The sequence below is a fragment of the Anabrus simplex genome, chromosome 6 (assembly GCF_040414725.1).
Source record: "Anabrus simplex isolate iqAnaSimp1 chromosome 6, ASM4041472v1, whole genome shotgun sequence".
NCBI classification, from domain to species: domain Eukaryota; kingdom Metazoa; phylum Arthropoda; class Insecta; order Orthoptera; family Tettigoniidae; genus Anabrus; species Anabrus simplex.
In genome coordinates this window covers 146401759-146411589 of record NC_090270.1, presented here as the reverse complement: position 1 = coordinate 146411589, position 9831 = coordinate 146401759, and the positions used below count along the sequence as shown (strand labels likewise).

At 45.4% G+C, this 9831-nt stretch overlaps 1 pseudogene; it reads left to right on the top strand.

The window, feature by feature from the left end:
* The first annotated feature begins 9481 nt into the window (after positions 1 to 9481).
* LOC137501365 (5S ribosomal RNA) lies at positions 9482 to 9598 on the top strand (annotated as a pseudogene).
* The last annotated feature ends 233 nt before the right edge of the window (positions 9599 to 9831 follow it).

The window sequence follows — 9831 nt, the reverse complement described above, 5'->3', positions numbered from 1 at the left end:
TAAATGGTCTGTTATTGGACATTATAAATTTTCCAGCTAACTCATTCCTGGTTGCCATTGTTTTGCCACAGTGTGCTAAGTTGGGCACAACAGTTGGTAAATAGTCCACCCACCCATCTGATAGCCAGGCAGGCATGAATTTTTGGTAATGAGACAAAATCTCTCATAGTGCATATGCACTGCTAGTGGCTCCAAGTAGCCTATGCAGTGGCCTCCACGGTATGCACTAGCCATGCATCTTGGTGGGTGTCCTATTTACCAACTTAGCACACTGGGGCGAAACACTGGCAACCAGGAATTAGTTAGCCTGAAAATTTATAATGTCCAATAACGGACCATTTATAATCGTATTATAAATTTACTCATTCGGGACAAATATTTCATGTTCCCTATGAGAATCAACATCTGTATCATTTGATAGCCAGGCAGGCATTAATTAATTTTTGGTAATGAGACAAAGTCTCTCATAGTGCATTGGCATTGCTGGTGGCTCCAAGTAGCCTACGCAGTGGCCTCGACGGGAGAACACACCTCGCTAAGTGGACATACTCTCCGCCGTCGCAACTTCTAATTTTTGCTCGGCCGGGTAGCCTTCATCTCTACCTGCTACCTAGCCGACATCAATCAGCATATAGGTTGACGCCTCGCTGGCTGTTGATTTCCCCACGACCATGGCCTATTGTATCATCCCCGGAGTGGATCCACCCATCTCCGAAGAAGACAACATCGATGACCTTCTCGCCACTGACCTCTACATAGATTCTAGTGCATCTCAGCGGACAGGATGCCCTCCGCCGCCTCTTCGCTTCCGGCATGATGATCCATTGTAAAAACTACGCAGTGGTGCCAACCCCTCCGTACATTCAAGCCCAGCTCTCTGAAACTCCAACCCTTGTCCCAGTTGTCCACAGGCCCACATCCCTGACGACGCTTCAGACATCAACACCCTCCTTCCCAACAACGACCACCATTACCACCACGACGTCCGCTAGTATCCTTTCTTCTGTTCGTGTCACAACGGTTACCACTTGTCACCCGTCACCTGTCATGTCATCATCTCTCCCAATTTCTTCGCCCACTGCCCTTCAGCAACTCCCTGCAAGCACGCCAGACTCAGCTGTTGCTGCTTCGCCATCGATATCTTCGCCAGCCAACACCGAAGCAGCCGCCGCCCAGACATTATCGACCCAGTCATCTTCACCGTCCCCTCCAGCTGTGTATAGCTGTGTGCTACGTGGAATCCCACCTGAAATCTCCGAAAGGGACGTTCTACAAGAACTTCGTGCAGCGGGCGTTCCCGTCCGACGTGCTATTCGGATTCAGAACGTCCATGGCCCTACATTTATGATGCGGCTCCAGCTACCTACATGTGATGTCGTCCACCAGCTCATCACCACCGGTGCCAGTGTCCACGGCCAATATTATCGAGTGGAACCCTCTCATTCCCCACCCTCACCTAGTCGCCAACCCTCTGATCATACGTCTCATCGCCCCCGGCCAGCCCCTACTCCTGTTTACCCATCTCCACCAGTTTGTCCTCCCCTTCCTCCAACTGGCTTCATCCCCTCACCCCTCCTAACGTTTGATCTCCTTCGTCTTCTCATCACTTCTCTCAGTCAAATTACAGCTACCCTCCATCTCTTTACATTGCACCTTTACCCCGGCACTTCCTTCTAAACTTCATTTCTCCCACTTGCACTCCACCTTTTCCCTCACACCCTTCCGTAAATCACCTATTGTCTCACATGTACTTCTGAATTAAATAAAGCAACTTGTTCAATCCCTAGGCATATGCACAATTCCTCTCCCATCTCCCACTTCTTCACATCCTTTACCCACCTCCTTCTTCCATCATATCTCCCCTTCAGGGTGGGGAATGAAAACATTTATAGATAGATAGATAGCCTCCACGGTAAGCACTAGCCATGCTCTTGGTGGGTGTGCTATTTACCAACTGATGGGCCCTATTTAGCACACTGGGACGAAACGCTGGCAACCAGGAATGAGTTAGCTGGAAAATGTATAATGTCCAATAATGGACCATATTTCAGGTTCCCTATGGGAATGAACATCTATATCATCTGATAGCCAGGCAGACATCAATTTTTGGTAATAAGATAAAGTCTCTCATAGTGCATTGGCTCTGCTGGTGGCTCTAAGTAGCCTACACAGTGGCCTCCACTGGCAGCTCTGGTTTCCCTTCAAAACGTAGGCTCTGATGCAAGATCTCTGTTTCTACTCTGGCAGGAACACCTCATCACATATATCTACTCCCAGAAATTTTTTCGGCCAGGCAGCCTTCACCTTTAATTGCAGCTCTGCCGACCGCAACAAAGCATAAACAGGCAGACGCCTCGTTGGCTGTCGCCTCCCCCATCCACCATGCCCTACGTATTCATCCCAGGAATAGACCTTACAATCTCAGAAAGTGACATTTACCAAGAGCTCAATGCAGCAGACCCTCAGGTGGTTAATGTATTCAGACCAGACGATTACCGCACCAGGACGCCTACAGCGCACATCATAATACAAACCAGCAGAGAAGAAGCAGACCACTGCCTGTTCACTTCCGGAGCAACATTCCGAGGCAAGAACTATTCTGTGAAACCACCTCCCCAGTTAATACTGAACCAGCTACAGAAAGATCCGGGCCTCATACCCCTCCTCCATGAGCCCCCACCCCCGACAATAACCACCACCACCACCACCACCACCATCACTACAATTACTACCTCTCCCTGCAATCCGGCATCAACCGTAATCACTACCAGCGTAACCTGCCACCCCTCCCCAGTCATGTCATCATCTCTCCCGAATCCCACGTCACGCTCACCCTACCAACCCCCCATCACTCCGCAGGAACTAGCTCCACCATCGCCGTCAGTCAACACTTCGAACCTTCCAACATCGATCCAACAGTCACCATCGCCCCAGGCCAGGCCCAGCTGTGTGCTACGTGGAATCTCTCCGAATATCGTCGAGCCGGAAATACTCCACGAACTCCGAACTGCAGGCATCCCAGCACAACGGGCCATAAGGATACGCAACAACCACGGACCCACTTACATGGTCCGACTACAGCTGCCATCCGAACCACATGTCCAGCAACTCATCAGCTCAAGTATTTGGCCAACATCAGAGAGTGGAACCTACCTATTCCCCGCCCAACCGCTGTACCCCTGACCACGCATACCCCCATACCCGACCACCCCCCACTCTGATCCCAGCATATCCACCAGTCTACCTCACCCCTCCTAACATAGCATACATCACCCCACGACCTCCCACACCTGACCTTCTTCGCATCCTCATCACCTCTCTCCAACAATGCACAACTACTCTCCACCTCCTAACCTCATACCTAATTCCAGGCATATCAACCCACCTATGCTAGAGTAACTGCACCTACACATCCCAGCACCATTTCAGCAACATATAACTCCCCTAATCTATATGAATGTAAAACAGCTGTAAGATAACATCAATGTAAACACTCAAACTATGATATAATAAAGCAGCTCGCCATCTCCTACACATTCACATCCTTTACCCACCTCCTTCTTCCGTCACATCTCCCCAACCTGCCTGCATCTCTTGGCCAGAGAGAGGGCGACACCCTCTAGGTGGCCCGCCCCACCTCTTCAGGCTGGGGAATGAAAGCATTTGATGATGATGATGCCTCCACTGGGTCGGTGGATGCAGAGTGGGTTTTATCCCTTAAGAGGCCACGGCCTGTCCGTGGTCCAACAGCTCTGTACTCTGACCGGCCAACCGAGCAGAGGAAAGTTGGCCACGGCTGTAAGTTGCTCTACGCCTCTGCATTCGAGAGACGGGCCTGGGGCACAGTGCCGGACTTTGCGCCTGGTACCACCCGTCAGCTGTCCAGAGAATGGTTTTCCGTGGTTTTCCATTCTCCTGCACTAAGGCGAATGCCGGGACAGTTCGTAGTATAGGCCACGGCCGCCTACCCCCTCACCTTCTCCGCACATCTCCTTCACCGTAACAAACTCCCGGCCTGAGAGACGGCATCACCGTCTGCCTCCCCCTTCAGGGGAGGAATGAAAACATTTAGTAATAGCCTCCACTGTATGCACTAGCCATGTGTCTTGGTGGGTGTGCTATTTACCAACTGATGAGCCCAACTTAGCACACTGGGGCAAAACTCTGGCAACCAGGAATGAGTTAGTTGGAAAATTTATAATGTCCAGTAACGGACCATTTATATTGGTATTACATATCACATAGTCAAGCAGCTCGTCTCCTTACTGTCATGTATTCCTACCCCAAAGACCATGCTGAGATCTACTTTGAAGAAGTGCATTCGGCAATGCCTAAAGAAAAATCTTCCAAGTCTTACTAGCTGAAGGAGAGGTATCACTAGAGATCCCATTTTCACTGCCGAGGGAAAGGTAATCTTCCGTCAAGGTTTAGGTTAGTTTATTTGCCCCTTTCATCTTTTTGTGATTGAGGACTACGATTTTATTTCATTGTAGCATTTATAGGCTTATTAATTTATGTATTGTGGCAAGTTGTTTTCTTGCAACACTATACAGGATGGTCGGAAACAACGTGAACTGAGTACATGAGCGTTAAAGCGTTGCTCATGCTGATAAGTAATTTGAAAAAAAATTATGTCGTTATCTCATGCCGTTGTCATTTTATCAACTGCTGAAGTTAGCCAATTAGATCGCTTTGTGGGCGAATTGAAATGGGATTTACAAGACAGTGTTGCTAAATCTGCACGTGGCTTGGTCGGGCTTGAGAGCTACAGCGAGAATTGAGCATCAAACACTAACACACCATGAGTCTCAGCTAATGCCACCGTAGCATGCTTGCTGTGGGCTGAGCCTATCAGCAGGGAGGTCTTTCTTCAATTTCCTCCCCTGGAGAAGTTTATTTCTTCTATTGGTACTCTTAAGCCGGTCATAAGCCACGTGCAGATTTAGCAACACCGACTCAAAAGTTCATCAGAAGTCGCCCGTGAAGCGATAAAACGACAACGGATCAAGATATCGATGTATCTTTTTCAAATTACTTATCTAACGATCATATACCCGGATCATGTTGTTTCCGACTACCCTGTATAATTCCCACCATGGATGATGGGGATGCTGTCTGCAAAACAGAAACCAAGAAAACCATCTCCTGGCCATCGGTTCGATCAGATTTGGCAATCCTGAAGGCAATTTCAGCAAGCTGCTGGGAGCCATCGCAGAGTTGGAGAGACATGCCTAGGGAGAGTATTGAGCAAACATCTGGGAATATAGTTGCTTCGGACAAGAGATTGATGAGTCCTGTAATGAAATCGAGGATGGAAAAAGATAGTGAAAGTAGTCGTTGTGCTACAAGGTGAAGTAGGCAAAGCAGTAGACATAAAACCTGATCATCATCATTCCGTGTCCGGTCAGCATTTCCAAAATGTAGCGACTCCGATGGCCTTGTTGTTCGCCTCGATCAGGTCCTGTGTAGTGCAGGGATGTTCTAGTAGGGGACAGATGAGCAGGTGGTTCGGATCTTGTGTTACACCACACTCGCAGGATGCGTCTCCATCAGCTGGAAGTATGGCCCATTTTTGCATGTTGGTCTTGCAAAGAGGTACGCCCACCCTAAGACGATTAAGTGATCTCCAAATAGGGTAGGGCAGGTCATTTCCTGGAGCTAAATCTTCCTTTGCAGGAGTATCAGGCGGCAGCACGCTCTTCCACCTGGTGATGCGGTTAGACTCAGGTGTTCCTACCAGTGGTTGAGTCCTGGTGATGAAGCTCTTTCTCGACTTCAGTCGACAGACTACAGCCTGGTGATCATGCAGTGGGTGGCGAGAATCATTAGTCTGCTTTGTCCTCTCTGCATCAGCAGCAACAGCCCTTCTGATAGCGGGAGGAGCTATTCCAACAATCGGGTAGAGTTTGTCAACTGGGGTTGGCTTCAGACATCCCGACAAGATACGTGCAGTCTCGTTGATTGCAATGTCAACCTCCTTGGTGTGAGTGGATGCACTCCACACAGGTGAAGCGTACTCTGCAGCGGACACACACAAAGCAAGAGCAGAGGTTCTCAGGACGTGAGGGCTTGCTCCCCAGGTGGTGGCTGTGAGCTTTCTCAAAAGATTGTTCCATGAACTAACTTTCAGCCTGGTGTTGTGGCAATGTTTCTTGAAGGACAGTGTTCGGTCAAGAGTAACACCTAGATACACAGGTGTTGGACAATGTTCTAGTCATTTGCCTTGCCATATAATGTCCAGTTCCCGCCGAGCTTCTCTATTCCTTAAGTGAAATGCGCACACCTGAGTCTTGTTGGGATTTGGCTTTAGATGATTGCCTTCATTAAATTTAGGCCTACTCTGTCAAATTCTTTGGAGAGGTCTACGGCTATGCAATCCAACTAATTTGATATGTCCTGCTGAAATCCCACCAGTTGTGCATCGCAAGAAAATTTCTTTCTAAATCAATACTGGCTTCTCATCTACCAATTTTTTATCTTCACATACCCCTCTAACATACTGTGCTATCAAACTCTCCGGTAGTTTACAAGCTGACTGGTCTATAATTCTCAGATTTCCTTTATAAATTGGTATTATTATAGATTCCTTCCATTCCTTTCGTATTCATGTCATAGTCAACGCTAAATTTTAAATAAAGCACTATGTACCACCACATTCTCTTTCGTATCTCCCTGGTAAGTATCCCTGAACACTGTTTTTCCTTGCTGAAGCAGTTCGATTTCTCTGAAAATATCCTCATTTGTGAGTGAGAAGCCTCTTGTTTGCTTATGTATCTCTATCTTTTGTTTCGGTCTCCAACTCCTTTCTTCTTTTTTTTTCTAGTTGCTTTACGTCGCACCGACACAGTTAGGTCTTATGGCGACGATGGGACAGGAAAGGCCTAGGAATGGGAAGGAAGCGGTCATGGCCTTAATTAAGGTATTGCCTGGTATGAAAATGGGAAACCACGGAAAACCATCTTCAGGGCTGCCGACAGTGGGAATCAAACCCACTATCTCCCGGATGCGAGCTCACAGCTGCGCGCTCCTAACCGCACGGCCAAGTCGCCTGGTGTTTCCAACTCCTAACAATCTTCTACTGAGTCTATGAATTCCCTACTAATAGATTTGCTTTCTCATTATCTGTTAAAAAATGTTCACCCCCTTCTCCCACCATTGTGGGAATTTGGATTCCTTTTCCCTTTTGATTCCTGATATATAAATACAGCTTTTTCCTTTTACTTTTGTGGTCATTACCCTCATGAAGTATGCCATTCATGTAATTCTCTTTTGCTTCCTTTTTTACTCTATTCAGTTCTCTTATTATCTGTTTTCTAGTTTCTCTACTCTCCCTACTCTCTTTGATTTTCCTCTTTACTATTCTACGCTTTCTTTTTCATTTTCTTATTTCCTTTGTATAACAAGCAGGGTCTGAGATCATTTTACCCTTCGTAACAGGTACAAATCTCTTCTCTCCTTCCCAAATGATTCCTTTAAAGTTTGCCCAAAGTGTATCCACATTACTCCCTTCACATATCCAACGACTGAATTGTGATTGAAGGTAAGTCCCGAATTCATCGACTTTAGTTTTTCTGTACAATTTCTTGTCCTTGTGACCCTCTTATTAAGCCATTTTGGTACCAGTCCTACATCCATTATTAGATCCCTATGGCTGCCTATTCCTTCAATTACCTCAGTTTTATCTACATTTTCCCATGGTTTAACCAAGAAGATGTCTAGTAAGATATTGATTTGAGTTGGTGTTTGTACTACTTGTGTTAATCCTCCCTCCCAAATTAACTTATTTGCCAGTTTCTGTTCATGGGCTTCACTTCCAGCTCCATTCCATTCAACTTCAGGCAAGTTTAGATCTCCCCCAATTATCATCATATTATTATTACAGTACAGTTTTTATGAGTATGATATATTAGTTTCTCAAATATTTCCATGTCTCTTTCCTCTCTTCCAGGCCTATATTTTCCTATATTTCTCACCTCCTTCATATTATCACAAACTATTTTTTTCTCTAATATTCATCCCTTTCATTGGTAAACTATTCATGTGAGCAATAAGCTACCTTCAGCAGAATAAACACCCCCCTCTCCTCCCATTTTAACTCCTCAGTCTCTGCGATAGACTGTATACCCTTCTTTATCTGTTACTATAATTCTCTATGGAGAAGTTTGTAAATATCAACAAGTAACTTAAACTACATAAAATTATTACCAGAAGTCTGATAGGACTCAAACACAGTACGGTAATAAATTAATAATTACCTGTTACAATTGGCTATTCCCTCCAGGTACTGGTACTGTTGACTCTGGCTGTGGAAGGAAAAGGAGTAAAAATATAGGTAAGGATTTTGGTTATAATAAGAAATTGCACTTTATACTGTTTTTGTCTTTTTATTTCACATTGTATCAGTTTGTGTACATTATTAAACCAAGGTTTTTCATGCAACTGTCTTTGCACTACAATACACTATACTAGTTCTGTAGTTACTTTTGACTACAATATTAGGAGTGCTTTTTCAATATATGAGTACGGTACTCAGAACTTCCAGGGCTAACAGCAACAGTGCTAAGATACAGCCAAAGCCCAAAATGGCCAGCAAGGGCAATATATCAGTAACTTCTATGAATTTTTGTTCCACTTCTTTTTCAGATATTTGGAAATTACTGAAATACTTCAACCATAATCTTTGATAAATCCCACATTCTCTGATAACCTGCAAACTAGAAGATAAAAATGAATTTTAGTCCCTGATAATACTGTGTAAATTATCAGCATCACTTACACCATCTGCACAATGATTTTTAATAATAAATGGATTATCTTGGTACATTTTCAACCAATTTTCAGGAGCGGTGATTAGGGGGCGAGGAAGGGCAGTCCACCCCGCCAATTTGTGGAGAAAACATTACATTTTTATTCTATTTTAGCCAGCTGAAACTAGGAATTTGTACTATTTGTACTAACCCTTTCCTTTATTATCTTTAATTATTAACACAATTATTAGCAGAAATTTGCACAAACCGATTAGTACAGCATCATAACAAGTAGTGGAGACTTTGCATGTGCTGTGAAGAATGGTAGCATGGGTATATTTCTTTCCTAAGGTCATGGACACTGAGGAATGATTCACCTGCTTACCGTGCGCATTTGTCAGTCGGGCAATCCCTTTAGTGTCTGTTAATTTCTTAGTGTGTAGTCAATGATTTCTAATTGTATAATCATGCTTCACTTATATATAATTCTAATACACGTGTAATATTGTTCCTTTGGTTAAAGGTTGATTGTATAGTATTGAATCAAAATCTCAAGAAACTATTATTACCGCCCTGAGTTGGTAAACTGTCAACTTTTACCTCTCTGACGAAATTTGCTCAGAGAGCATCAAGAAACGTATCATTTTGTAGCTCGCAGCCCCACCCCCAGCCCCTATATACCTCAAACATGGCTATATTTTGTTGTCTGTACATTTTCCCCCCTCCCCACTTCTGTCAATGGCCACCATGTTGAATACACTGGTTCTCGGCCGATCACCGCAGTTAAGCAACATTGGGCGTGGTCGGTACTTGGATGGGTGACCGCTTGGGAACACCAATTCCCTTTTGCCAACGGCCGTAGTCGTGTTGAAACACCGGATCCCGTGAGATCTCCGAAGTTAAGCAACATTGGGCGTGGTCAAGATTTGGATGGGTTGCCTCGTGCTGTTGGTGGGGGTAAGGGAATGGAGGAGCGGAAACGAACTGGCCACCCTACCGTACGTAAACTCCGGCTCAGCCACACCTCTGCGGAGGTTCGGACCTGCCTTCGGACAGAATACACCCTTACCTTACCCCCACTTCT